This window comes from Dendrobates tinctorius, unplaced genomic scaffold (genome assembly GCF_039654945.1).
Source record: "Dendrobates tinctorius isolate UK_male_01 unplaced genomic scaffold, ASM3965494v1 ptg000016l, whole genome shotgun sequence".
Classification (NCBI taxonomy): Eukaryota; Metazoa; Chordata; class Amphibia; order Anura; family Dendrobatidae; genus Dendrobates; species Dendrobates tinctorius.
In genome coordinates, this window is record NW_027361684.1 from 65,484,695 (window position 1) to 65,511,375 (window position 26,681).

At 43.2% G+C, this 26,681-nt stretch overlaps 1 protein-coding gene across 6 annotated transcripts in view; it reads right to left on the bottom strand.

Moving 5' to 3' along the window:
* P2RY8 (P2Y receptor family member 8) overlaps positions 1 to 25,962 on the bottom strand; it is an 82,660-nt gene extending 56,698 nt beyond the window's left edge. For 3 of the 6 annotated variants that reach the window (XM_073565928.1, XM_073565929.1, XM_073565926.1), the window contains exon 1: positions 25,829 to 25,962. The gene's annotated coding sequence lies outside the window, so the exon portion shown is untranslated. Of the gene's footprint in view, positions 1 to 24,873; positions 25,039 to 25,828 lie in introns of those variants that run through there. The other 3 variants (XM_073565930.1, XM_073565927.1, XM_073565931.1) reach the window with 2 other exon arrangements.
* Between the last annotated feature and the right edge of the window lie 719 nt (positions 25,963 to 26,681).

Here is a 26,681-nt window from a genome sequence, read left to right on the forward strand (position 1 = left end):
ATAATTTTTTTTTTTTCTTGCTTTTAAAACCAAAATATAACATAACATTGCATGTCTCCTTTCCTCCTCCCTTCCTTGGACATGGACACTCCCTCTCTTCTAAGTATCCCGCGCTCTGTCAGTCTAAAAAGTAAACACAAACTATCCTGTAAGAGGAACATAGAAAAACAGACATAAAAATCACAGATAAACATTTCTTTTTTTTTTTAAAAGCTGACCGCGAACTGTCCTTTTGACCTGCACAACGGTGCAACGAACTCCTGACAGTTCAATCCTCCTTTCGGTGGTCAGTAGTATGGGACCCCACAACCGTGGAGCTCCCAGGATGCAAGAAGTGTCCCTTTCTGCAAGATAGTATAAACGAGCCGTCCCGGGGGTCGTGCAGCCGCCATGCCAGCCTCTCCCCTCTCATGGAGCAGGTTCCAGACTTCCTGCCCCCTGGCCCTCTTCTTCTCTATAACTCCTGCGACCCAAACAGAGGGTCCGGCATGAGCCCTGGAGTCCGGTGGGCGGGACTTAACCAAGGAAGGACGTGGATCAGAGGCGGCCGATGATTTTTGCGGCTCAACAGCCGCTGGGGCCAGGTGGCAAATGGGGACAACCGGGTCCTTGGAGGCTGGAATCACAAGGCCCACTAAGTCGGCCGCAGTCGACTTCAGCAGCGGCATAACTGCGGCCTCAGGACAGGCCGCATCCACTACTTCCAATGGAGCCGGAGTAACGGCCGGTTCCAACGACGCAGCTGCTATCAGCAGGGGGAACGCAGCAGTGTCTTCTTTGGATGACTTCCGCACTGGCGGCTCCAGGCGGGGTACCTCAGGGACTTGAGCAGGGGCCTCGCACAACTCTGCATACACCACTGGGCCCGATGTACCCAGGCCTTCCGGTGCGCAGGGGGCAGCGTGCTGCGGCGGAATGATGAGGGCCGCTGGCGGAGGCACTGGTGGTGCCGGGGGTACTCTCACCTTCCCCGGCGCTGCGGCCTCCATCACATCAATACGTGGCTTCACCCGCAGCCTCCGTCCCTCGCTCCACTGTCCCGCGGGTCTTTCCCCCAAACTCGGGGGCTCCGCTGAGAAGTCCTCTGCTGGTATTGGTGGCGGCCGTTCTCGCTGACTCCGCTCAGGCTCCGCTCCCCAGCTCAGCATCCCGCTGCTCTCCCGTGGCTCTGAGGGCGACTTCTGGCACAGCTCCATCCCCTGCCGCCACTGCCACTCTAGGCGGCCGATGCCCCGACACCTGCAGAGTCTCATACCGTCTGTTGGGCAGCACTCGAATGGCATCAGACAGCCGCAGCCAAGTTTTTCTTCTGTGCCACTCCCTCTGTGAGGTGAGGTGTCGGCAGGCCTCTCCACCCTCCTGTCAGGGTCCAATATATGGAAGCGTCGATCTCCAGGCACATACTGCTTCCTTTTGGGATACGTTGGAGGGGTTCCCAGTCCATTCAACATGACTGCAAACACCCGGACCTCTCCTCTGCGCTGAAGCAACACCGCCATACTGCACAGTACCTGGTACCGCCCCGGATCCTCTGCTGGCCACACAGATCCGCCACAGCGCTTCCCATTTGTATTCCACAGGTAGGTCATTTGTAATCCACAGGTAATTGTAATCCAAACAGAGTAGTCCAAGTCCTTTTCCAGTCTTTGAGGCAGGCCTGCCGCAGAAGATGATGTATTAGCGGCGTCTATCCTGCCGACTACGCCAAATGTAGTGTCGGTGGTGGGGTGCCGAGCTGGGGGGGTGGTCCTACTTTTATACCGCGCAGAGATGACAACAGAGACACGATGGAGGCAGATTCTGGGTGCAACAGGTCCAAGTTTATTTCTTCACTTGCCGTCCGACTGACGGCACACCTCGCGGCCCTCCGTTTCCAGAGCCGCTTCTCACACCGTACACTGGAGACGTGTCTGCACACACCGTCCCCTCCTTTACTGTCGACGCTCCTGACAGTTCCGTCACTGTGGCCGCCTTAGGCCCATTAACCAACAGCGCTTCTACTGCTCAGTCGTCGTGTCACATACGGTGTCTTACACCCAGTACCTCGTCTCAACTGCGGCCCTTTCCTGTCAGGACCACCCCCCTGACGTCCTCTCTCCTCAGTCCCCCTGGTCTGGATTCTCCTCAGAGTGCACAGACTGTCGTAGTCCTCCTGGCACTTGAGCTCCCCCTGGGGACTGGGACTTTCTGGAACCCTCCCTCAGTATTTATAACTCCCCCGGTTCCTTGAAACTGTCACTCTAACTGTCACCACGCCCCCCATGACCAACGGTTTCTAAAGCCCTAAGCTGCTGTAAAGTCCTTTGCTCACACTCCACCCTGCCATCTAATGGTCATCCCAAGGTACTGCACGTCCACTACACTTTCCTAGTTGTTTCCCCACTGTAATCACTGACTCCTACCTACACTGTGCAAACCTATCTTTCTTCACTCTGACTAGTCCGTCCGTCCGTCAGGTCACCTTCCCTACATTGGTTCAGTATGACAATGTTGCCCTTGGACCTAAAAAAAAATGTGCACCCTTGTCCTATAGGATACTTAATGTAAAGGGCTCCACTTGGTGACAGAAAGCATTTAAAGATAACCAGTCATATTTACATATGGAAAAAGTTGAATGGCTGTGGAGGCACATGTCCCCCTATAAAAAAAAAGAGAGATCCAATGTGCAATGAAAGATTTTCTACAGAAGATAAAGGTAAAAAAGACTAGAAGTGCACCAAGGGTGTGCTAATGCACTTAAAGGGGTTATTTGGGACCTAATTTTTTCTATTTGGCTATCCACTTATCAACAGGTAATTGATAACTACCTGCCTGTTCTGCAATGTGATGATCTCTCCCAGCTCAGAGCGGTCATGGACTGTTCCTGGCAGTGATTCTCCTATTTTCTGGGATGTCACATTGACAGAGCAGTCCCTTCTCAGCCTAACGCTACAGTGCTCTGGCTATCAATCAATATGACACAGACAGTGACACCCTGTCGAAAGTGTAGCGTGGAAGAGAAGGAACTGCACTGTCGACATGATGTCACAGGAAGTAGGAGAATTGCCGGTTACAGGAGTTGTCACAGCTAGTAGAGACAGTCACGTTGTGGAACAGGCAGATAGTTAACGACCTACATGAAAAAAATCAAGTTCTGGATGACCCTTAAACTGTTTCTTCCAAGTGCGGTGACACAGCCCTAGTGCATTTCCTGCCTGATTTGCATATAACTTCTACTTTAGGTTTTTTATGACTGGTACATCAGATCTCTACAAAAAATGTTAGCAATACTGCAACTTCTGTATGTGAAAACCTGCTGACAAGGTTCCCTTCAAAAATGTTCCCAGAACGGTTTTCAATCCCTGTTTCTGTGGACGTGGTATAGTATATGAATCTCAGCAGGGGTGAAAATAAGCAGTGGTGCACAATTGTAATGTATAACTGGGAAATCATAATGTCATGATCTACCAAGTCACTTATTCCATGTGAGCAAAGAAATAAAGAGGGAAATTTAACAAAACTGGTGCTAAGAAAAAGTGGAGTAGTTGCCCATTTTAACTAATGAGATTTCAGCTTTGATATTCTACAAAGTCTTTGGGACAAGAAAGGAGGAATCTGATTGGTTATTATGAAAAACTACTCCACTATTCAGTATGTAATGGCATCTACATTAGTTGGCAAAAAGCAACTATAAAATATTAAAATAAATACACAGGAATTTTGATTTGGGGGGAGATAATAATAATAATAATAATAATAAATTTTATTTTTATAGCGCCGACATATTTCGCAGCACTTTACATTTCAGAGGGGATTTGTACAGACAATAGACATTACAGCATAACAATAATCACATACAGTAGATTATAACAAATACCAAGAGGAGTGAGGGCCCTGCTCGCAAGCTTACAGTCTATGAGGAAAGAGGTAGACACGAAAGGTGGGTGGTAACAGTTGCCCTGATTGTATGGACCAGCCATAATGTTAAGTGTGTAACAGTACAGACACAGAGGGCTAATGGATGCATAAAGCATGTGGGAACATGATGCTGGGAACCTGGTTATGGTAAAACTTTTGGCTCTGCCACACAGGGATAGGTTAGGTTAATGTGTTGAGGCGATAGGCCAGTCTGAATAAATGCGTTTTCAGGACACGCTTAAAATTGTGGGGATTGGGGACTAATCGTATTGACCTGGGAAGTGCATTCCAAAGAATTGGTGCGGCACGTGTAAAGTCTTGGAGACGGAAGTGGGAGGTTCTGACTATTGAGGATACTAACCTCAGGTCATCAGCAGAACGAAGGGCGCGGGTAGGGTGGTATACTGAAACAAGGGAGGAGATGTAGGGTGGTGCTGAGCCATGGAGGGCTTTGTGGGTGAGGGTAATAAGTTTATACTGAATTCTGGAGTGGATGGGTAGCCAGTGTAATGACTGGCACAAGGTAGAGGCATCGGTGTAACGATTGGTGAGGAATATGATCCTGGCTGCAGCATTCAAGACAGATTGGAGAGGGGAGAGTTTTGTAAGAGGGAGACCGATTAGAAGAGAGTTACAATAGTCGAGACGAGAATGAATAAGAGAAACAGTAATAGTTTTTGCAGAGTCAAAAGTAAGAAAAGGTCGAATTCTAGAAATGTTTTTGAGGTGCAGATGACAAGAGCGAGCCAGTGATCGAATGTGGGGGGCAAAGGAAAGCTCGGAATCAAGACCCCAAGACAGCGGGAATGTTGCTGGGGAGTAATAGTGGAACCACAGACGGAAATGGCAATGTCGGGTGTAGGTACATTAGTAGCGGGAGGAAACACAAGGAGTTCAGTCTTTGACAGGTTCAGTTTCAGATATAGTGAGGACATGATATTAGACACAGCGTTTAGACAATCGCCAGTGTTTTCTAGAAAGGCTGGCGTGATGTCAGGAGAAGAAGCGTATAATTGGGTGTCATCAGCATAGAGATGGTAATGGAAACCAAATCTACTGATTGTTTGACCAATAGGGGCAGTGTACAAGGAGAAGAGGAGGGGGCCTAGAACCGATCCTTGAGGAACCCCAACAGTAAGGGGAAGGTGAGAGGAGGAGGAACCGGCAAAAGAAACAGTAAAGGAGCGGTCGGAGAGATAGGAGGAGAACCAGGAGAGAACGGTGTCCTTGAGGCCAATGGAATGGAGCATAGTGAGGAGGAGCTGATGATCCACAGTGTCGAATGCTGCAGAGAGATTCAAGAGAATTAGCATGGAGTAATGACCATTTGATTTAGCTGTTAGCAGATCATTAGAGACTTTAGTGAGGGCAGTTTCAGTGGAGTGTAAAGAGCGGAAACCGGATTGGAGAGGGTCGAGAACAGAGTTTTCTGAGAGATAGCGGATAAGACGGGAGTGGACCAGGCGTTCCAGGAGTTTAGAGATGAAGGGAAGATTAGAGACAGGTCTATAGTTAGCGGCACAGTTTTGGTCGAGGGATGGTTTTTTAAGTAGTGGATGTATGATGGCATGCTTAAATGAGGAGGGAAAAATACCAGAAGAGAGAGAGAGGTTAAATATTTTAGTTAGGTGAGGGGTGACAGCAGGGGAAAGGGACTGGAGGAGATGTGACGGAAATGGGTCACTGGTGCAAGTAGTTGGGCGAGAAGATGCCCTTAATATCTTTACACAACATAATAGCTGTAATTACAATTTCACCTAATACCACCAAATATTTAAAAATGAATCACAATTTCAGCCTTCAACCAATGTTTGACCTTAATTTGCATTTTACTTACAAAATTATATCTCTTTTAATGTGGTGGTCATGTGTACGAACGTATCAGCTGGATCTACCAACATATTTCTTGTCAAGTTACTTTTTGGGGCTGGGATAAGAATTAGGCAGAATAGACTGCTGCCATTGTGGAGAAGGGCAAGTGGGAGTATACTGTATTGATAAAAAACTGCAAACTAAACATAACATGGTTCCTTATAGATTGTTTTTCCCGTATTTTTATTTAGATTTTTGCAATAATAAAACAAGTGCATTTATATAGGTAAGTCAAGTAGCATGACAATTAAACATTTAAACAATTGCCTCAACGTTTGTTAGGTAATGAAGTGACATAAGTCAAGTAAGAGAACAATAAACATTGTACAATATATATCGTACATAATATTAACATTAGCATAAATAGAATGCTGGTATACAGGATGGGATAGGTACATTGTCTGAAGCGAAGTTACAATGAGTCAAAAATATGGGCATGGAAAGGTTGTACAGAAAAGAAATTATCATATGTAGTATGAGATGTGACACCGTGAGACGGGTGTAATGTTAAAGGTTTAAGGAGTCAGGTAGTCATAGTGAGACCATTTTTTTGAGCATTTGGTTAGTTGATTATTAACTAGAGCGAATTTTTCTTCATAGGATTTATGGAGAAGGATTCTATCTTTTATATCTTGAAAAGCAGGAGGGTTTTTATTTTCCAATTGAATGCAATTGAGTTTTTAACTTCAAGCAGGGTATGAATGATGAGGGATTTTTTGTCTGGACTGATATCAGAGAGACCAAGTGATAGTAGCGCAAGTTGAGGGGAAAGAGTAATAGGCTTACCTATTATTTTATTGATGGTAAAAGAGGTTTGTGACCATAATGTGGCTAGTTTAGGACAATTCCAGAACATATGTAGGAGGTTTCCATGGGAGCCGCATTCTCTCCAGCATACGGTTGAGGCCTCCTGAGCAAAATTTGCTGCCCTGGCTGGTGTGAAGTACCATCTAGATATGACTTTAAAATGCGATTCCTGTAATGCCATAGACAATGTGGAGGCGTATGAGTGATTTAAAGCATCTTCCCTGTCATCGCAGGTTATGTTGATTTTTAGATCATTTTCCCATTTTTTAATGGTTGCATTTATTGTAAGATCAGTGTCATTGTTAAGCCAGTCATAGATGTAAGTATGGCTCCAGAAAATCCTATGTTCAGCATTACAAAATAGGTTTAAAGTTGCTTCTGAGAACCTTGTTTTTTTCTGAAGAAAGGATTGAACCTGTTGTTTTAGTATCATGAACTGGAGAAACATTGATGAGGGAAGTCTATATTTTATTTTTAATTCGCTAAATTTTTGAAATAACAATCCGTCGAAGATGTCACCTAATTTTTTAATACCATATTCATCCCAAGCATTATGTGATTCTTGGTTGATTATGGATAACAGGATGTTCAAAGGTAGTTTTTTTCAGGATTGTTAGGTTGTGAGATCCTTTTTTCCTGCTTGCTGGTTTTTTCCAAGCGTGTGTAGTGGCAATAAAGATTGGGTGGGCTGTGGAGTTTGGGAAATGTTTTGTTAGGGTGTTAATGATTAGGTTTCGGGGGTTTGTATCATTTATGAAGGTTTCTATGTCTAACCATGCTGGGGGGTTACTGGATAAGAGCCAGTGCTTACTATTCGGTTCCTTATAGATTGTAAGCTCTTGGGAGTAGATCCATCTAACACTGTGTAAATTGCTAATTAGTTATGTAATTACTGATTTTGCATTTATGTAACCTACAAATTGTACCTTGCTGCAGAATATATTGATGCTACATAAAGATTACTATTATGATGCACCCACTGTAACAAACAGCATCTGTATACTATACAGTACACTTTTTTTAATATGTACCTTTGTAGGGAAAAGGATAGGCGGCAACATTATCCCAGAGTGCAAAAAAAAAAAGTATAGTGGATTGATCAATAACCATAAATACATTATTTTGGTCTCTATTGAGTAATGTAAATCCTATGGATACGTTTGTCATGTATGAGGCTTTCCATATGATTTGAACAAAGAATACAAAATGCAGCGATTGTAATAATTGTTGTAAAGACTATTACTGCATTCTGGCTATAACTCTGCCTTCTGACTTATTAATATACGGACTCTTCTTTTGGTGGATATTCACTTTAAAATAAAAAAATAAAATTAATCTTAGCACAGTGGGAGAAGGAACAGTACCGGCACTGTCTGGATGAAAAAGAAATCAGCACTGTGCTTAACAGTGTTAAGAAAAACCTTCCTCGGGCAAAGAAGTGGCCTTGCGTCACTTTAAATAAAAGATGCACTGTAATTAGATTGTCATGGTTTACATGAATGTCCCCTTAAATGTTGTCAAACCTAGGGGCACAAAACATGGAAAAGATGCAATTACATTAGGGTTGGTGTTTTGCTAGGGACAAACCAAATGTTCAATGCTTGAAGGCAGCGTATGGCACCAGCCACATGTGCGCATCATCTGACTAGGAAAATTGTGTGGAGTTTTTTTCAGGCTTTTCAGACAGCAAACCAGCCATTCAGTCAGACAGTTTGCATCTGTTCGTTCCATAACACAGACACACCCTGGACGTTGGTATCACAACAGATCATTTGAAGATGTGAAGATAGTTTTAGAGATGGAGCCCAGTGGAGAGAGAACAGCTCTGTACCTCATCTTTTTCTTTATATTTTATATACTTTTACAAAGCGTACAGCACTAAGCTTTATGTTGCAATGCGGAGTGGCAAATGTGAGAGCACCATTACAGAGGGCCATTACTTGCATATAGGTTACAAAACGGTTCATAGATGTTCTCTGTGAGAGGAGGCACTCCAGACTCACTGGCATCCATGATGCATGATTAAAGCACCACTCCTGCATGTGCTTTTTTTCATTGTAGCGCTGGAATGATGCAAATAATCGGTATCGGTATAGGGAAACTTAGTGACTCAAAGATGATGTTTTCCCTGGTTGTCAGTTGCGGTTTTTCCTTTTACCACCTAACCTGTCTCTGCACACAAACTTTTCATTATGCTGCTACACTCAGTTCTCCTCTGACTGCCCACTACACAGTAAAAGTGCCCCCTAGTCCTCCATAAATTTATATTGCACCATACATAGTAAAAATTAAAAATTCTGCAACTCTCAATAGAATATTTATGCCTCCTTTGTGTCACACAATACCTGTCCCCCCCCCCCCCTTTCTGCCACTAAACAGTAAAGATACCCCTTAATTTCCACCATAGTAATAACTCCCTTTTGGCATCTAAAGTAAAATTGACCTTTGCTTTCCCACAAAGGTAGTGCCCGTTTTGTCCCAAAATTGATACCCACTTAGGGCCTCAGAAGTATGAAATGCCCCTTTGTTCCCTTTTAGATAGTGACACTATTTATACTCCTAAGTAATAACAGCTCCTGCTTCTGCAGACACAGACGGATGGTTCTGCAGTCGCACACCCAGCATCGTGGAATGACTGCACCAATAAAGTAAGAGAACTATATTATTTTACCACTCTGCTCCCTGTCACATCACAGCATGTGGTAGTATGGGTGCCCCAACTCCTCCTTCAAGTCCTCTGTTTTCTAGCACCTCACAGCTCAGAATCTGAAAGCAGGGAAGTAGGGGTCGGGATAACTGTGGCACCCCAGGAGTCCAGCTGCCACAGTAGCATTGCCTCCCTTACGGGGGTGATGTCACGTCTGGAAGCAAGAAGGGGTCCCCTTACTAGGTAACACCAGCATCCAACACTTTTCCTGACTCCAGACAAGAAGGGTTAACACCTGGTTTCAGGGGAGCTTCCCTATAAGTTCTGGCCTGTAGGCGGGTTAAGACAGTCTGAGAGAGAGAGTCTGAGAGAGAGAGCAGTGAGGGAGGATGAGGGAAGTCAAGGAGAACCTGGGGAGAGGAGCTGTAACCAAGCTCACCCCAGAGCTGAGCGCTAGAAACTGGACGCCGGAGTCCATGGCTGCGTAGGTCCCAGCAGCTAAATCTGGAGGGCAGGGGACTGCAGGTCTCCTGGCCCCAACAAACACCCATTGGCACAGCAGCACCCCAGAGCCTGGAGCTGCAACGAAGGAGCAACACCTGCAGTAGGCTCAAGCTGCATGCCATATGGGCAAGGACTTAAGGACAGGAAGGAACAGAGGCCCAAGCAAAGCTTTAGGCAGCAAGGACCTCAGAGGACAGCGCAATAGGAAGGCCTACAAACCCATCTGGCTTAGTGGACCCTAAATTGCTTCCAGGCTGCCCGGATCTTCATTACCAACTGTTATCAGTGCTCCGGTCTGCACCTCGAACCATCAAGTAAAGGTAAAGGAAACCACAACCCCTGAGTCTTGAGTCATTCCTCACACCCTTAGTCCTGCACCCCAACGTCCGTGATCCCTTATAAGAACAGTAGCAGTATCCCTGGGGTCCCACTCCACCTGTGGGGAGCAGAACCATCCCAGCTGTGTCACTGTCGGCCCCAGTGGACTCCCTAAGCAACGTCGGCCATCCATTGTCATACACTACAGGTGGCGTCACGTTAAATCCCCTATAAACTTTGCCTCTTACATTTTATTACACTCCCATGGCTATGGACTGGGTCATTGCTGCTGTGACAACCCCCGAGGAACTGACTGGCCCGGACCGAGTACCCCACGGCACTGATAGGTGTTGCATAGCCACACCATCATAATTAAGTTTGTCCTCTTGCATTAACAGATGCACTCTTGGTCACAGCTTTGGAAACACAATTAGGTGGCCTGTCAGTGTTACTGTGTTATATCATAAGTGGCAAACATCACTCATTGGAAATGCTATGCAGAATACCCCTGCAAGCTTAAATCACCACAAGAGGGGCAGTAGTGAAGGAATTAATTCTTTCCCCCGAGTTTTAATATGTAAAGAGAGATTATTCATTTATTTCTGAAAAATTTCTTCACTTAAAAATACTGGTATAATATAATGCCAGAACATGCCATAGCAGCAGGCTTATTGGAGTCCATAAAAAGCCTACTAGGATTACTGGTCTGTTTTTCCTGCATACTACTAATCCCTGCATGGTAATACTCCCTATCAACTGCCTGCAAAGTAATACTCCCTACCACCTGCCTTCACAGTAATACTCATTGCCACCTGTCTGCACAGTAATGCTCCCTAACATCTGTCTGCTCAATAATACTAATTCCCACCTACCTTCACAGAAATACTCATTCCCACCTGCCTGCACAGTATTTCTCCCTAACACCAAAGGTTTATGGAAATACGTACCATCGGCCTGCACAGCAATAATTACTTCCACCTCTCTGTACAGTAATACTCCCTAGCACCTCCCTGCACAGTAAAAGTCCCTACCATCCACCTGCACAGTAATACTCCCTACCATCGACATGCACAATAATACTCCGTATCACCTTTCTGCACAGCAATGCTCTCTACCACGTGCCCTCACAGTAGTACTCATTCCCATCTGCCAGCACATTAATATTACCTACCACCTCCCAGCACAGTAATACTCCCTACCACCTACTTGCACAGTAATACTTATTCCCACCTACCTGCACAGTAATACTTCCTACCACCTGCCTGCACAGTAATACTCCCTACCACCTGCATGCACAATAATACTCCATATCACCTTTCTGCACAGCAATGCTCTCTACCACGTGCCCTCACAGTAATACTCATACCCACCTGCCTGCACATTAATACTACCTACCACCTCCCAGCACAGTAATACTCCCTACCACCTACTTGCACAGTAATACTTTGAATCACATTTATGCACAGTAATACTCCCTTCCACCTGCCTTCACAGTAATACTCTTTCCCACCTACCTGCACAGTAATACTACCTACCACCTGCCTTCACAGTAAGGCTGTGTTCACATGTAGCTTTTTTTGTGTTTTCGCGGCATTTTTAAATGCTCGATTTTATCGCGAAAACGCAAGAAATTGGCATCCCATGCAATCCTATGGGATTCCGCAATGCTGTGCTAATGCTGCGGATTTTTCCACGGCGGAATCACATCGTGGAAAAATACGCAGAATGCTCATTCATTTTGCAGAATCGCTGCCATTCCGCACACATAGGAATGCATTGTTCTGCTTACTTTCCGCATGTGGCTGTGCCCACCATGCGAAAAGTAAGCAGAACATTTGCGGATGGTACCCACGGTCTGGAGCAGAGGAGATTCTCCTCCAGGCTCTGGGTACCATATCCCTGTAAAAAATAGAATTAAAATGAAAAAAACATCATATTCTCACCTTCCAATGTTCCTCGCAGCGTCACCAGGCCTCAGCGATGCTTCCAGCAGGTCCCGTTCCCAGTGATACATTGCGGCAATGACCTTTGATAACGTCGCGGTCTCGCGATACTGTAGTGGCCTCGCGAGACAGCGACATCATCAAAGGTCATTGCCGCAATTCATCACTATGAAAGAGACCTGCCGGGAACATCGCAATGATCTGGAACACTGTGCGGGACGTCGGAAGGTGAGAAAAACACCATTTTTATTTTGTTTTATTATTTTTAGCATTAGATCTTTTTTACTACTGATGCTGCATAGGCGGCCTCAATAGTAAAAAGTTGGTCACACTAGTCAAACACTATGTTTGACGAGTGTGACCAACCTGTCAATCAGTTTTCCAAGCAATGCTACAGATCGCTTGGAAAACGCTGGCATTCTGCAAGCTAATTATGCTTGCAAATCGCTAGTTTTTCAACGGGAAATAGGCAGGAACTAAAATGCGGTTTTCTCGCATATTTCCCATGGAATGGAATTACGGAATTCCCGCGGAAATTTCAGCGGCAATTTCATAACGTGTGCACATAGCCTATTACTCCCCTACACCTCCCTGCACAGTAAAAGTCCCTACCACCTTCTTGCACAGTAATACTCCCTACCACCTGTCTGCACAGTAAGGCTGGAGTCACACACAACCATTAAAAATTCCGATCGATTTTAACGGTACGAAATCGCACAAAGATTTCTTGTCCAGGGATCCGTCTGTCATCAGAATTTCCGGCGATAAACCGATTTTATTCACATCTAAGCATCAAATTGACATCCAATGCCAATGCCTGATGCTCTTTCCTGTTGACCTGGAGAAGTCTTGTGATTTAATCGCAAGTCACACGTGTGGTGCGTTTTCAATGCGATTTTTAATCGCATCCATAGACTTGCATTGGCGAATCCGATCCAAAAATCGGTGACAATCGCAGCATGCTGCGATTGTCTCGGTCCGAGGAACGGGTCCGATAAAAAAACGCATGATGGGAGCAGCACCATTGAATAACATTGGGAAGAATGCAATGCGATTTTTTATCGCATTGCATTCGTCAGATTTTATCGCTAGTGTGACTCCGGCCTAATACTCATTTCCACCTGCTTGCACAGTAAGGCCGGAGTCACACTACAGCGAGATACGGCCGAGTCTGGCAGGTTAAAACCAAGCTCTGGCACCGGCACTCCGGAGCGGAGCGTGCAGCTCCATGTATTGCTGTGCGGCTGCACACTCCGCTCCGGAGTGCCGGCGCCAGAGCTTGGTTTTAACCTGCGAGACTCGGCCGTATCTCGCTGTGTGTGATCTCGGCCTAATACTTACTACCACCTCCCTACACAATAAAAGTCCCTAACATCCGCCTGCACAGTAATATTCCCTACCACCTGCTTAGGCTTCTTTCACACTTCCGTTTTTGACCATCAGTCAAAATCCGCCAGGTTTTGAAAAAAACGGATCCGCCATTTTTTTGGGCGGATCCGTTTTTTCCCCCATTGAGTTGCATTACTGGCGGATCTTGATGGATGGCCATCCGTTGGAACCGTTTTTGTGAGGATCCGCCAAATTTTTTGCATCCGCCGGCATGCCTGGACAGACCTTGCAACGTTTTTTTTGTTGTTGGATGCGCATTTTCCAGTGCGCATGCCCGGAGAAAGGAAGTCAGGGAGAAAATTAACCCTGAAATCCTTTCTGGCGGACGAAAAAATTCTCTCTCTCTCTTCTCTCTCTTCTCTCTCTCCTTCCCGGGCAACGGTTCCTTTAAAATTCTTCATTCTGCGGATCCGTCAAAAAACGGATCCTGTGGCATCCGTTCACATCAGTTAGGAACGGATCCGCTTTTCTGCCTTTTTGGCGGATTTTAACTGACACAAAAAACTGAAGTGTCAAAGAGGCCTTAAACAATAGTACGCTGTACCACTTTTGTTGGCTCCAGTGGACTGACAATGATGTAACAATGATGTAACTAAACTATCTGTGTGTCTGTATAGGGACTTTAATAGCTAATACAGTTCTGTGATTACAGCAGCATCAGCAAGGATTCAAGCAATGCTGTCTCTGTAAAGTGCTGGGGATCTGGATCAATAGTAATTTGAATTAGCAAATATTTAAAAAAGAATGATTAGAACCGAGCTGCAGCTCTACTATATCTACAATAAATATAGAATATGGATGTGTTTGCGGGCTCATAATACGGTGCCTATACAACACTATGGACCCATACTGTAACTTTTTTTCATAAAGAAGCATAAGTGAAGTGGAACAAATGCATATACAAAGGCACAGGGTCTTTCTAAACAACTTTCCTGTGTGCATGGACCTCGAGCTACAGTTCATACACAGGTGCTTCTCACAAAATTAGAATATCATCAAAAAGTTAATTAATTTAAGTTCTTCAATGCAAAAAGTGAAACTCATATATTATATTGAGTCACAACAAATAGTGATCTATTTTAAGTCTTTATTTCTGTTAATGTTGATGATTATGGCTTACAGCCAATGAAAACCCCAAAGGTCAATATTTCAGTAAATTAGAATACTTTACGACACCTTCTTGAAAAATGATTTTAAAATCCGAAATGTTGGCCTACTGAAATGTATGTTTAGCAAATGCACTCAAAACTTGGTCAAGGCTCCTTTTACATCAATTACTGCATCAATGCGGCGTGACATGGAGGCGATTAGCCTGTGGCACTGCTGAGGTGTTATGGAAGCCCAGGTTGCTTTGATAACAGCCTTCAGCTCGTCTGCATTGTTGGGTCTGGTGTCTCTCATCTTCCTCTTGACAATACCCCATAGATTCTCTATGGGGTTAAGGCCAGGAAAGTTTGCTGGCCAGTCAAGCACAGTGATACTATTGTTTTTAAACCAGGTATTGGTACTTTTGGCATTGGGGATAGGTGCCAAGTCCTGCTGGAGAATGAAATTTCCATCTTCAAAAAGCTTGTTGGCAGAGGGAAGGATGAAGTGCACAAAAAATTCCTGGTAGACGGCTGCGCTGACTTTGGTCTTGATAAAATACAGTAGACCTACACCATCAGATGATATGGCTCCCCAAACCATCACTGATTGTGGAAACTTCACACTAGACCTCAAGCAGCTTGGATTGTGTGCCTCTCCACTCTTCCTCCAGACCTTGATTTCCAATGAGATGCAAAATTTACTTTCATCTGATAACAACACCTTGGACCACTGAGCAATAGTCCAGTTCTTTTTCTCCTTGGCCTAGGTAAGATGCTTTTGGCGTTGTCTTTTGGTCAAGAGTGGTTTGACATAAGGAATGCGATACTTTAGGCCATGTCATGGAGACGTCTGTGTGTGGTGGCTCTTGAATTAATGACTCCAGCAGCAGTCCACTCCTTTTGAATCTCCTTCAATTTTTTGAATGGCCTTTTCTTAACAATCCTTTCAAGGCTGCGGTTATCCCGGTTGCTTGTGCACCTTTTTCTACCTCACTTTATCCTTCCACTCAACTTTACATTAACCCCTGAATCCCATGTGACGTACTATCCCGTCCATGTGCCCTGGGACTTAATTCCCAGGGACGGGATAGTACGTCACAGCGATCAGCGGCGCCCACGTGGTGAGCGCTGCTGATCGCGGCCGGGTGTCAGCTAATTATCACAGCTGACACCCGGCACAATGTGTCAGGGGCGGTCACGGACCGCCCCCGACATGTTAACCCCTTGCACACCACGATCAAACACGATTGCGGTGTACCGGGGGTTAAAGGGAAGCATTGGCAGGGAGGGGGCTCCCTCCGTGCTTCCCTGAGCCCCCCACAGCAGCGCAATGTGCAACGCTGCTGCGGGGGTCTCTTTCCCTACAGGTCCCCGGATCCAAGATGGCGACGGGGACCTCTCGGGGGCCTGTAGGGAGCTGACTTCCTCAGTGGCTGCAAAGCGCAGGCATGAGGAAGTCTGTGTCTATGCCTGTGACAGATCGCTGATCTGTCACAGTGATCTGTGATGTGACAGATCAGCGATCTGTCACAGGACAGTGATGTCCCCCCTGGGACAACCTAATAAAGTAAAAAAAAAGTGTAAAAATAATTTTAAAAAAATCACTAAGGCTGGTTTCACATTTGCGTTAAAACAACGCTGCGCCCTGCGTCGTTAAGCCCCGCCCTGAGCCGGCTCCCTGCCCGCCCCATCCGGGATCACCGCCTACTTTCGCATTTGCACGCATGCGATCGGCGCACCCTATCTTTAGCATAGGGTGCGCAGATCATGCGCTGCCAGTGTGAAAGTAGCGTGCTGCGCACTTTTGACGGTGCGCCGTGCGCGCCGAAATGCAACATGCTGCATTTCGGCGCGCACGGCGCACCGTCAAAAGTGCGCAGCATACTACTTTCACACTGGCAGCGCATGATCTGCGCACCCTATGCTAAAGATAGGGTGCGCCGATCGCATGCGTGCAAATGCGAAAGTAGGCGGTGATCCCGGATGGGGCGGGCAGGGAGCCAGCTCGGGGCGGGGCTTAACGACGCAGGGCGCAGCGTTGTTTTAACGCAAATGTGAAACCAGCCTTAGTAAATTAGAAAAAAAAAATTCCCCAATAAATTCATTTTTTGAAAATAAAAAAATAAAAAAACAATAAAAGTACACATATTTGGTATCGCCGCGTCCGTAACAACCTGCCCTATAAAACTGTCCCATTAGTTAACCCCTTTAGCAAACCCCTTAAAAAATAAAAAACAAAGCAAAAAATAATGATTTATTATCATACCACCGAATAAAAAGTGCAATAACGCGCGATCAAAAAGACACATATAAATATCCATGGTACCGCTGAAAACATCATCTTGTCCCGCAAAAAACGAGCCACCACACAGCATCATCAGCAAAAAAATAAAAAAGTTATAGCTCGCAGAATAAAGCGATGCAAAAATAATTATTTTTTATATAAAATAGTTTTCATTGCATAAAACCGCCAAAACATAAAAAAAAGACATAAATGAGGTATCACTGTAACAGTACTGACCCGAAGAATAAAAGCGCTTTATCAATTTTACCGCACGCGGAACGGTGTAGGCGCACCCCCCAAAAGAAATTCATGAAACGCTGGTTTTTGTTCATTCTGTGTCCCAAAAATCAGAATAAAAAGTGATCAAAAAATGTCACATGCCCAAAAATGGTACCATTGAAAACGTCAACTCGTCCCGCAAAAAATAAGACCTCACATGACTCAGTGGGTCAAAATATGGAAAAATTATAGCTCTCAATATGTGGTAATGCAAAAACTATTTTTACAATAAAAAGCGTCTTTTAGCCTATGACAGCTGCCAAACATAAAAACCGCCATAAATAGTAAATCAAACCCCCCCATTATCACCCCCTTAGTTAGGGAAAAATAATGAAATTAAAAGAAAATGTATTTATTTCCATTTTCCCATTAGGGCTAGGGTTAGGGCTAGCGCTAGGGTTAGGGCTAGGGTTAGGTCTATAGGGCTAGGGCTAGGGTTAGGGCTAGAGTTAGGGCTGAGATTAGGGTTAGGGGTGTGTTGGGGTTAGGGCTGGAGTTAGAATTGGGGGTTTCCACTGTTTTGGCACATCAGGTGCTCTCCAAATGCAACATGGCGTCGGATCTCAATTTCAGCCAATTCTGCGTTGAAAAAGTCAGATGGTGCTTCTTCCCTTCCAAGCTCTGCCATGCGCCCAGTGTTTTACCCCCACATATAGGGTATCAGCGTACTCAGGACAAATTGCAAAACAACTTTTAGGGTCCATTTTCTCCTGCTACCCTTAGGAAAATAAAAAATTGGGGGCAAAAATATCATTTTTGTGGAAAAAAATGATTTTTTTATTTTCACGCCCGGGTGTTATAAACTTCTGTGAATCACTTGGGGGCTCAAAGTGCTCACCACACATCTAGATAAGTTCCGTGGGGGGGTCTAGTTTCCAAAATGGGGTCACTTGTGGGGAGTTTCAATAGTTTAGGTACATCAGGGGCTCTCCAAACGCACATGACACCCGCAGACCATTCCATCAAAGTCTGCATTCCAAAACGTCACAACTTCCCTTCCGAGCCCCGACGTGTGCCCATACAGTAGTTTTCTCCCACATATGAGATATCAGCGTACTCAGGACAAATTGGACAACAACTTTTGGGGTCCAATTTCTCCTGGAACCCTTGGGAAAATAAAAAAATTGGGGACTAATATATCATGTTTGTGGATAAAATACAATATTTTTATTTTCATGCCCGGGCATTATAAACTTCTGTGAAGTCCTTGGGGGTTCAAAGTGCTCACCACACATCTAGATAAGTTCCTTAGGGGGTCTAGTTTCCAAAATGAGGTCACTTGTGGGGGGTTTCCACTGTTTAGGTACATTAGGGGCTCTCCAAAAGCAACATGACACCCACAGACCATTCCATCAAAGTCTGCATTCCAAAACGTCACTACTTCCCTTCTGAGCCCCGACTAGTGCCCATACAGTAGTTTTCGTCCACATATGAGGTATCAGTGTACTCAGGACAAATTGGACAACAACTTTTGGGGTCCAATTTCTCCTGGAACCCTTGGGAAAATAAAAAAATTGGGGACTAATTGATCATGTTTGTGGAAAAAATACGATTTCTTTATTTTCATGCCCAGGCGTTATAAACTTCTGTGAAGCCCTTGGGGGCTCAAAGTGCTCACCACACATCTAGATAAGTTCCTTAGGGGGTCTAGTTTCCAAAATGGGGTCACTTGTGGGGGGTTTCCACTGTTTAGGTACATCAAGGGCTCTCCAAAAGCAACATGACACCCGCAGACCATTCCATCAAAGTCTGCATTCCAAAACAACACTACTTCCCTTCCGAGCCCCGACGTGTGCCCATACAGTAGTTTTCTCCCACACATGAGGTATCAGCGTACTCAGGACAAATTGGACAACAACTTTTGCGGTCCAATTTCTCCTGGTACCCTGGGGAAAATAAAAAAATTGGTGACTAACAGATCATGTTTGTGGAAAAAATACGATTTTTTTTATTTTCATGCCCAGGCATTATAAACTTCTGTGAAGCACTGGGGGGTTCAAAGATCTCACCACACATCTAGATAAGTTCATTGGGGGGTCTAGTTTCCAAAATGGGGTCACTTGTGGGGGGTTTCCACTGTTTTGGTACATCAGGGGCTTTCCAAAAACAACATGGTGTCCGATCTCAATTCCAGCCAAAAACGTCAAATGGCGCTGCTTCCCTTCCAAGCTCTGCCATGTGCCCAAATAGTGGTTTACCCCCACATGTGGGGTATAAGCGTACTCAGGACAAATTTCACAATGACTTTTAGGGTCCTATTACCCTTGGAAAAATAAAAATTGAGGGTGAAAAGATCATTTTTTGGAAAAAATATGATTTTTTAATTGTACCGCTGTACGTTATAAACTTCTGTGAAGCCCTTGTGGGTTTAAAGTTCTCACCACATATCTAGATAAGTTCTTTGGGGGTCTAGTTTCCAAAATGGGGTCACTTGTGGGGGGTTTCCACTGTTTAGGTACATCAGGGGCTCTCCAAACGCGACATGGCGTCCGATCTGAATTCCAGCCAATTTTGCATTGAAAAAATCAAACGGCGTTCCTTCCCTTCTGAGCTCTGCCAGCGCAGAAACAGTGGTTCCCCCCACATATCAGGTATCAGCGTACTCAGGACAAATTGCACAATAACATTTGCAGTCCAATTTCTCCTGTTACCCTTGGTAAAATAAAAAAAATTGAACCTGAAGTATTTTTTTAAATGTTCATTTTTTTTAAATATTCAAAAAATTCCTGTGACGCGCCTAAAGGGTTAATAAACTTCTTGAATGTGGTTTTGAGCACCTTAAGGGGTGCAGTTTTTAGAATGGTGTCACTTTTGGGTATTTTCTATCATATAGACCCCGCAAAGTGGCTTCAAATGTGATGTGGTCCGTAAAAATAAAATGTTGCTGCAAAAATGAGAAATCGCTGGTCAATTTTTAACCCTTATAACTTCCTAACAAAAAAAAATTTTGGTTACAAAATTGTGCTGATGTAAAGTAAACGTGGGAAATGTTACTTATCAAGTTTTTTGTGTGCTGTATCTCTGTGATTTAAGGGCATACAAATTCAAAGTTGGAAAATTGCGAAATTTTCAAAATTTTCGCCAAATTTCCATTTTTTTCACAAATAAATGCAAGTTATTTGAATGAAATTTTACCACTAACATGAATTACAATATGTCACAAGAAAACAGAATCACCGGGATCCATGGAAGCATTTCAGAGTTATTACCTCATAAAGGGACAGTGGTCAGAATTGTAAAACTTGGCCCGGTCATGAACGTGCAAACCACCCTTGGGGCTTAAGAGGTTAATATGCTTGGATATAGCACTCTGGGAACAGCCAGCTTCTTTGGCAATGACCTTTTGTGGCTTACCCTCCTTGTGGAGTGTGCCAATGACTGCCTTTTGGATATCTGTCAAGTCACCAGTCTTCCCCATGATTGTGGAGCCTACTGAAACAGACTAAGGGACCTTTTTAAATGCTTAGGAAGCCTTCGCAGGTATTTTGTTAATTATTCTAATTTACTGAGATAATAAATTTTGGGTTTTCATTGGCTGTAAGCCATAATCATCAACATTAACAGAAATAGACACCTGAAATAGATCACTCTTTTTGTGATAATGCTATATAATATGTGAGTTTCACTTTTTGTATTGAAGAACTGAAATAAATTAACTTTTTGATGTTATTCTAATTTTGTGAGAAGCACCTATAAGTTTATTGAGTGTTAAAATGGAATCAAAAGCAAAGAACAACATCAGTCAGTGTGCATTTCTGACATTTTTAAAAAAAAAATGTTTTGTTAAGTCTATGGCTGAACATCAGAGTAAGCCATAATCAGCTAAATAAATGGCAAAACAAATAAGTAAACAAATGGTAATGTGTATGGATATTCATACGAATGTGCCACAGTTCTTTCAGGCAAGAAAAAAAATGACATCCTACACCAACCAAAAACATCACAAACACTACTCTAAACACTATGACTGACAGTTTCACTTGTGTGAATAAACATGGCTAATTTGAATGTGGCCTGAAGAAGAGTATACAATTGTGAAACTAACACTATAGTCATGGTGAAAACAAATTTTTCACAAAACCCCAAATATGGACTAGACAAAATTGTTGGCACCTTTCCAAAATTTTTGCATTGTGTGACATGCTGACCAAGGAGAACAGAAAAAGGATACAGGAATTGGACTTGAGGACTAAAATTGTTCAAAGATATTAACAATCTCAAGGTTACAAGTCCATCTTGAGAGATCTTGATGTTTCTTTGTCCATGGTGCACAACATAATCAAGAAGTTTACAACAGATGGTGCTGTAGATAATCTCCATGGGCTTGGACATTAGAGAAAAATTGATGAAAGGCTGCAATTCCTGGATAGGGATAGTCTGGATAGTGGAGAAATAGGGGCAAATCAAGGTCCAAAAAATTGAACACTTGTTGATAGATTTTAAAATTGCTGTTGGGAAAAGGCACACTTCAAATATGAGAGACCTGGAGCAGCTTGCAAAAGAAAAGTAGTCCAAAGTTCTAGTTGAGAGTTGTAAGAATCTTGTTGATGGTTATCGGAAGTGATTTATTCCAAAGGGTGTACAACCAAATATTAAGGTGAGGGTGTAGTAAGGCATAAACACCATCACCATTTAAGAACCCACATATCATGAATAGACGTTGCACACACCTGTGACTAGTTGGGAATTCCGGGTGCATTACATACGTAATGAAGAGACCCGTTGAAGCTCCATTGTTTGTAAAACAGCCGTCGATCATCTCTGTACTTGCATTCTCCTGCATCCATGTTTTATGGATCATTGAATAAAGAACATTTTTTCTGGGATCGTGAGCTCTGCTATTTTTTCCTCTTGATTCTTTAAATGGAGGGTGCCAACAATTTCTATCCGTCCCATTTTGAAGGTTTGTGTGAAATTATGTCCTATTTCCCTTTTTTTCCCTGTTTTTTTTGTGCCCTTCCAATACACACCCAGGAAATAAACATGTTTATAACAAAACATGTGTAATTCCAATTTTTTTCTGGGAGAAATACTTAATTTTCTGGAACAATTTCAAGTTTGACAACACTTTCGGCTATGACTGTGCCTTGTTTGCAGCCCATGTCTTACATGTTTGAGTTTTAAGAAAAACTTACAAATACCTTATATAACAATGTGATTTTGTATTAGTCAATGCCTGATGAAGAGACCTGAGTAGTCTTGAAAGCTTGCAATTTGTTACCATCTCTTCAGTTAGCCATTAAAAGGTATCAACCACTGAAGACTCTCAATTCTGAATATTCTTATATAACAATGATGATTCAGATAAAAATTTACTTTTATTAGGCCTATTAAAACCATAAGACATTATCAAGCATCATACAAGCAACCGTGCTGGCTAGCATCACCCTATGTAAACAATACCTATTATCACAAGCCTACCTACCAGCGGAGGTTGGCACTATAAACACAAAACGAGATTAGCACCCCCGCTTCTCGGCAGCCGTCTCCTAGATGTCCCTAGTTTGGTGAGTCATGTAGTCACCCATTTATCTAAACAAGGAAAGGAGTATGTAGGGGTTGCCAATCAAGGACTGATATTGAGGTAGGCAATAAAAGCAAGTGCAAAAAAAGGGGTGAAATAGTAACACCCTAACAAAGTGACAAATGCAAACACTTAGTAACTCACTGTACTGTTCTCTGTTAAGGTATAGCCTTCCTGACAGCAGAGGTTGGCACCCTACTGGTCAGCGGAATGGCACCCCCGCTCCACGACGGCTCTCCCTTGGGGTCCCTGAGCTCACTATAATCTTAACACAAGGTGGCCATAAGAAAATTAACATCCAAAGAAAATTCCAAAAAGACAGATACAAACCCTAATGGCACTCATAATATATACTTAACACATTTTGATAACAGCAAGCTTAAGAAGTACTTATAATTTGTTGATATTCAAGAAACCTCAACGCGTTTCACCATATTGGATCATCAGGAGGTTAGATGTGAGCAGCCTGACTTTAGGCAATCACTAAGTTCAGCAGTAATGCCGAAGGAGGTGGCACGAGCAACCGAGCTTGGTGATTGACTGCAGTGGTTACCTACTCTGTAGTTTTGATCTCATAGCTACAGGAAGTAAACAAAGAATGGAGCAGTGGCTGTAACACATCGATGGACCCAGAATGGGTAGGTAACACAGTGTTTGCTGCTTTAAACATCCACAAGCCTATGGAGAAATAAAAATGATCGCTGGACAAGTGTAGTATCCACGTAAAAAAAGTTCAGAAAATGTGAAAAAATTGATTTCAACATGACTTCTTACTAATACTAGTAAAAGGTTCATACAGAATAATAAAATATGACTTATCTGTGACCTATCATTTAGGCTGGGTGTTGTGAGTTCTTTTTCCCTTTCACCATTGAGGTCTGATGAACTCCCTCTTCTGGTGAAGGAAGGTAGTGAGGCTGATTACCAAGCACCTGGGCAGGATGATGATGACTGGGTGACGGGAATTACTGACTGGATATAAGGCAGCCGACGCCCTTCTGCCTTGTTGGTAACCTCTCTGAGAGATTCTAGGAGACCAGTCTGATTCCTGCTCCTCAAAAGCTAAGTTTTCTGCTCTACTTTTTGCATTTGTGTTTTGGTTTTGTTTTGCATTGTTTTCCTTGATTTCTGCCTTTCCCCGCTGGGGTGAGCTGAATTCCTTTTTGCTCTGTCTTCAGAAAATACCTGAGTACTGATATAGTCTTTTTGAAGCCTAGCGTCTTCAGGGCTTTTTTCCCTATCAGCTGTTGGCTCTTGTTTTGATAGGGTTTTGGCGGATTACAGACAGCAGCTTTTCTATCCTGTCCTATCTAGTTAGCTTGGGCCCCATCATTTGCTCAGCCTATCTTTCTATCTGTGTGAATGTTTTTTCATCTTGCTTCACCGTCATTATATGTTGGGGGCTGCCTATTGCTTTGGGGTCTGCTCTGGGGCAGTTTAGATTTCCCTTTCTGTCTTTAGGCTATGTAGTTCTCCGGCTGTGATCGAGGGGTCTAGGGTACCGTAGGAACCCCCCACGGCTACTGCTAGCTGTTGTTGATAGGTTCAGGGGTCTGTAATCCGATAGCTGCCAAATTCTCTGGTTTTCTGCACTTAGCTAGTATTTCTGTTTTTGCCTCCTACGGTGACTCATTCATAACAGCTGGGTTCACATGTAGCGGAACTCTTGAAATTATCGTGAGAATTCCGGAATTCCATTCCACGGGAAAATCGTTTCCCGCGGAAAAACTAGCATTTTGCAAGTGTAATTAGCGGGATCGCGACGTCTCGCGGTCATTCGCAATGATGTCGCGCGAATGACCGCGAGACATCGCGATCCCGCGAGAACGGACGTCATCGCTCGCAAAGGCTTACTGGGACCGGGAGCGTGGAGAGAGGCGGGAAGGCTGCGCGGGACGTCGGAAGGTGAAAATAACAATATTTTTTATTTTATATTCTATTTTTTACAGGGATATGATACCCAAAGCCCGGAGGACAGTCTCCTCTCCTCCGTACCGTGGGTACCATCCGCAAATGTTCTGCTTACTTTTCACATGGTGTGCACAGCCAAATGCGGAAAGTAAGCAGAACAATGCATTCCTATGGGTGTGGGATCGCCGCGATTCCGCGAAATTAATGAGCATGCTGCGTTTTTTACCGCGAAGCGATTCCACCGCGGTAAAAACCGCAGCATTAGCACAGCATTGCGGAATCCCATAGGAATGCATGGGATGCTTATTTTTCACATTTTCGCGGCAAAATCGCGCAGTTAAGATCGCTGCGGAAACGCGAAAAAAACGCCACGTGTGAACTCAGCCTTATGCTTTATGTCAGTTGCTCACCTGATTCGGGAATCACAAAAGTTATTACCAGATCATATGGTTTGTCCTAAGGAACAATCTTCAGCTACAGAGCAAATGAGACATGTTTTATAAGATTTTTATGATGTATAATTATTAACCCTAAAATTTGGGAAATCTGTGATATAACCTTATTTAAAAAAAAAAATTGATTGATTACAGATAGATAGTGATAGCTAGAAAGATAGACAGATAGCTAGATATGGAATAGATAGATATATAGATAGACCAATCCTTATCTTATCACTCATACAAATACATAATTTATACTTTTAATTTCACAATATAAATTCTATATATATACAGTATGTAATAAATCAGTATTCAGTATTCTTATTGTGAATGTCCCAGTTTCTACAACCATGGGCTATAGATGTGTGATTGCACACCTGTGTACAGACATATTAAAGTGACTGTTATCTATATTAATATGTGTGGCTGGGCAATGTTCTTGTGACATGCATCTTGGCATACATTACATGTAGATTAAAATGGCCCAAAATTATTGCAAACATCATATAGCATGTATACACATCTTCACAAGTTGACAAATGCAATAATATGTATCTAATGCAGACACATATAATAATGCATGAACCTGAAGACACCAGCAATGTGGGAATGTCACAACAAGGTCATAAAGAGTAGAACTAGATTTGTAACAATTTATATTATAACAATGCAATTTCACCATTAAAAATACATTTATGACTACAGACTACTAGACTATTACAGAACTTACACAGCTGCATTATACACTTATGCATTGGAGACATATCCGAGCTGCGAAGCTGGAGAAAAGCCTTGTGATTTATAATATTTCTAGCTAATGGCATCTCAGCAAAAGATGAAGACAGAGATAACAAAAAAGAAATATAAATGCACGAAAGTAGAGATAATATAGTACAACAGTTATCATGTACCAGGCAATGCTTACCAGCTCTGTCATTCAGTTGTGGTTCAGACAGATTTGTCATCTTGTCACAAAGTAAGAGCGGAAAAAAATAGGAAGGACAGGAAATTAAATTATTTTTTTTGCAACTGAATTGTTCTCAGCTATGGCAGCACTTGAGGCGGAGTCTAAGAAAGGAAGACTTAACTGAAGATTTCTGTGTTCAGTTGCGTTTTGCATACAAGACTAGACTATCTTCAATACTCATAGTAGTGTAACAGGAAACAGTTTAGCCACAAACCTTAAGTTTTTAAAAGGGTATTGCGAAAAACCTATAAGTTAACTAACAAGCACTGAGAAATGATGTACAATACAATGAAATTATTGATTTTTAGCCTGAAGTGTGAGATTTTTTTTTTTTTTATTTAACAATAGTATTACCCTATAAACTATTTCTTGGTGCAGAGCTAGCACTTTAACCCAAGTCTCCCCTCAGTCACATAAGGTAATACCATATTTTTAAATAGTACAGTACACTGTGCATGGGTGGTGTTCCTGTTACAAATTTTGCTCTTACATTTAGTCCTCTGTCTTCTTGTTATGGTTTTATTACCACTAGTGCCAATCTGTAGCCTTGGCATTATTTCTCTTTATCAGTCAATTCTATACATAAATAGATATTGATAGTGGGTTTAAAGCATAAAGAGGGTTTTTCCAAACTTCTACAAAGTATAGAAACATGCCTAAATCTACCTAAATCTGTCTGAATGCCCATCATGGCTCAGAAGTATCTGTTTTTTGTTACCAATGTGCTATGTAACACTGTTGTTTTCATTTTGCTGAATTTTGTTTTTGTCGGCATTGTGAAAAAATAGGAACACAGTTTCGTATGATTTCT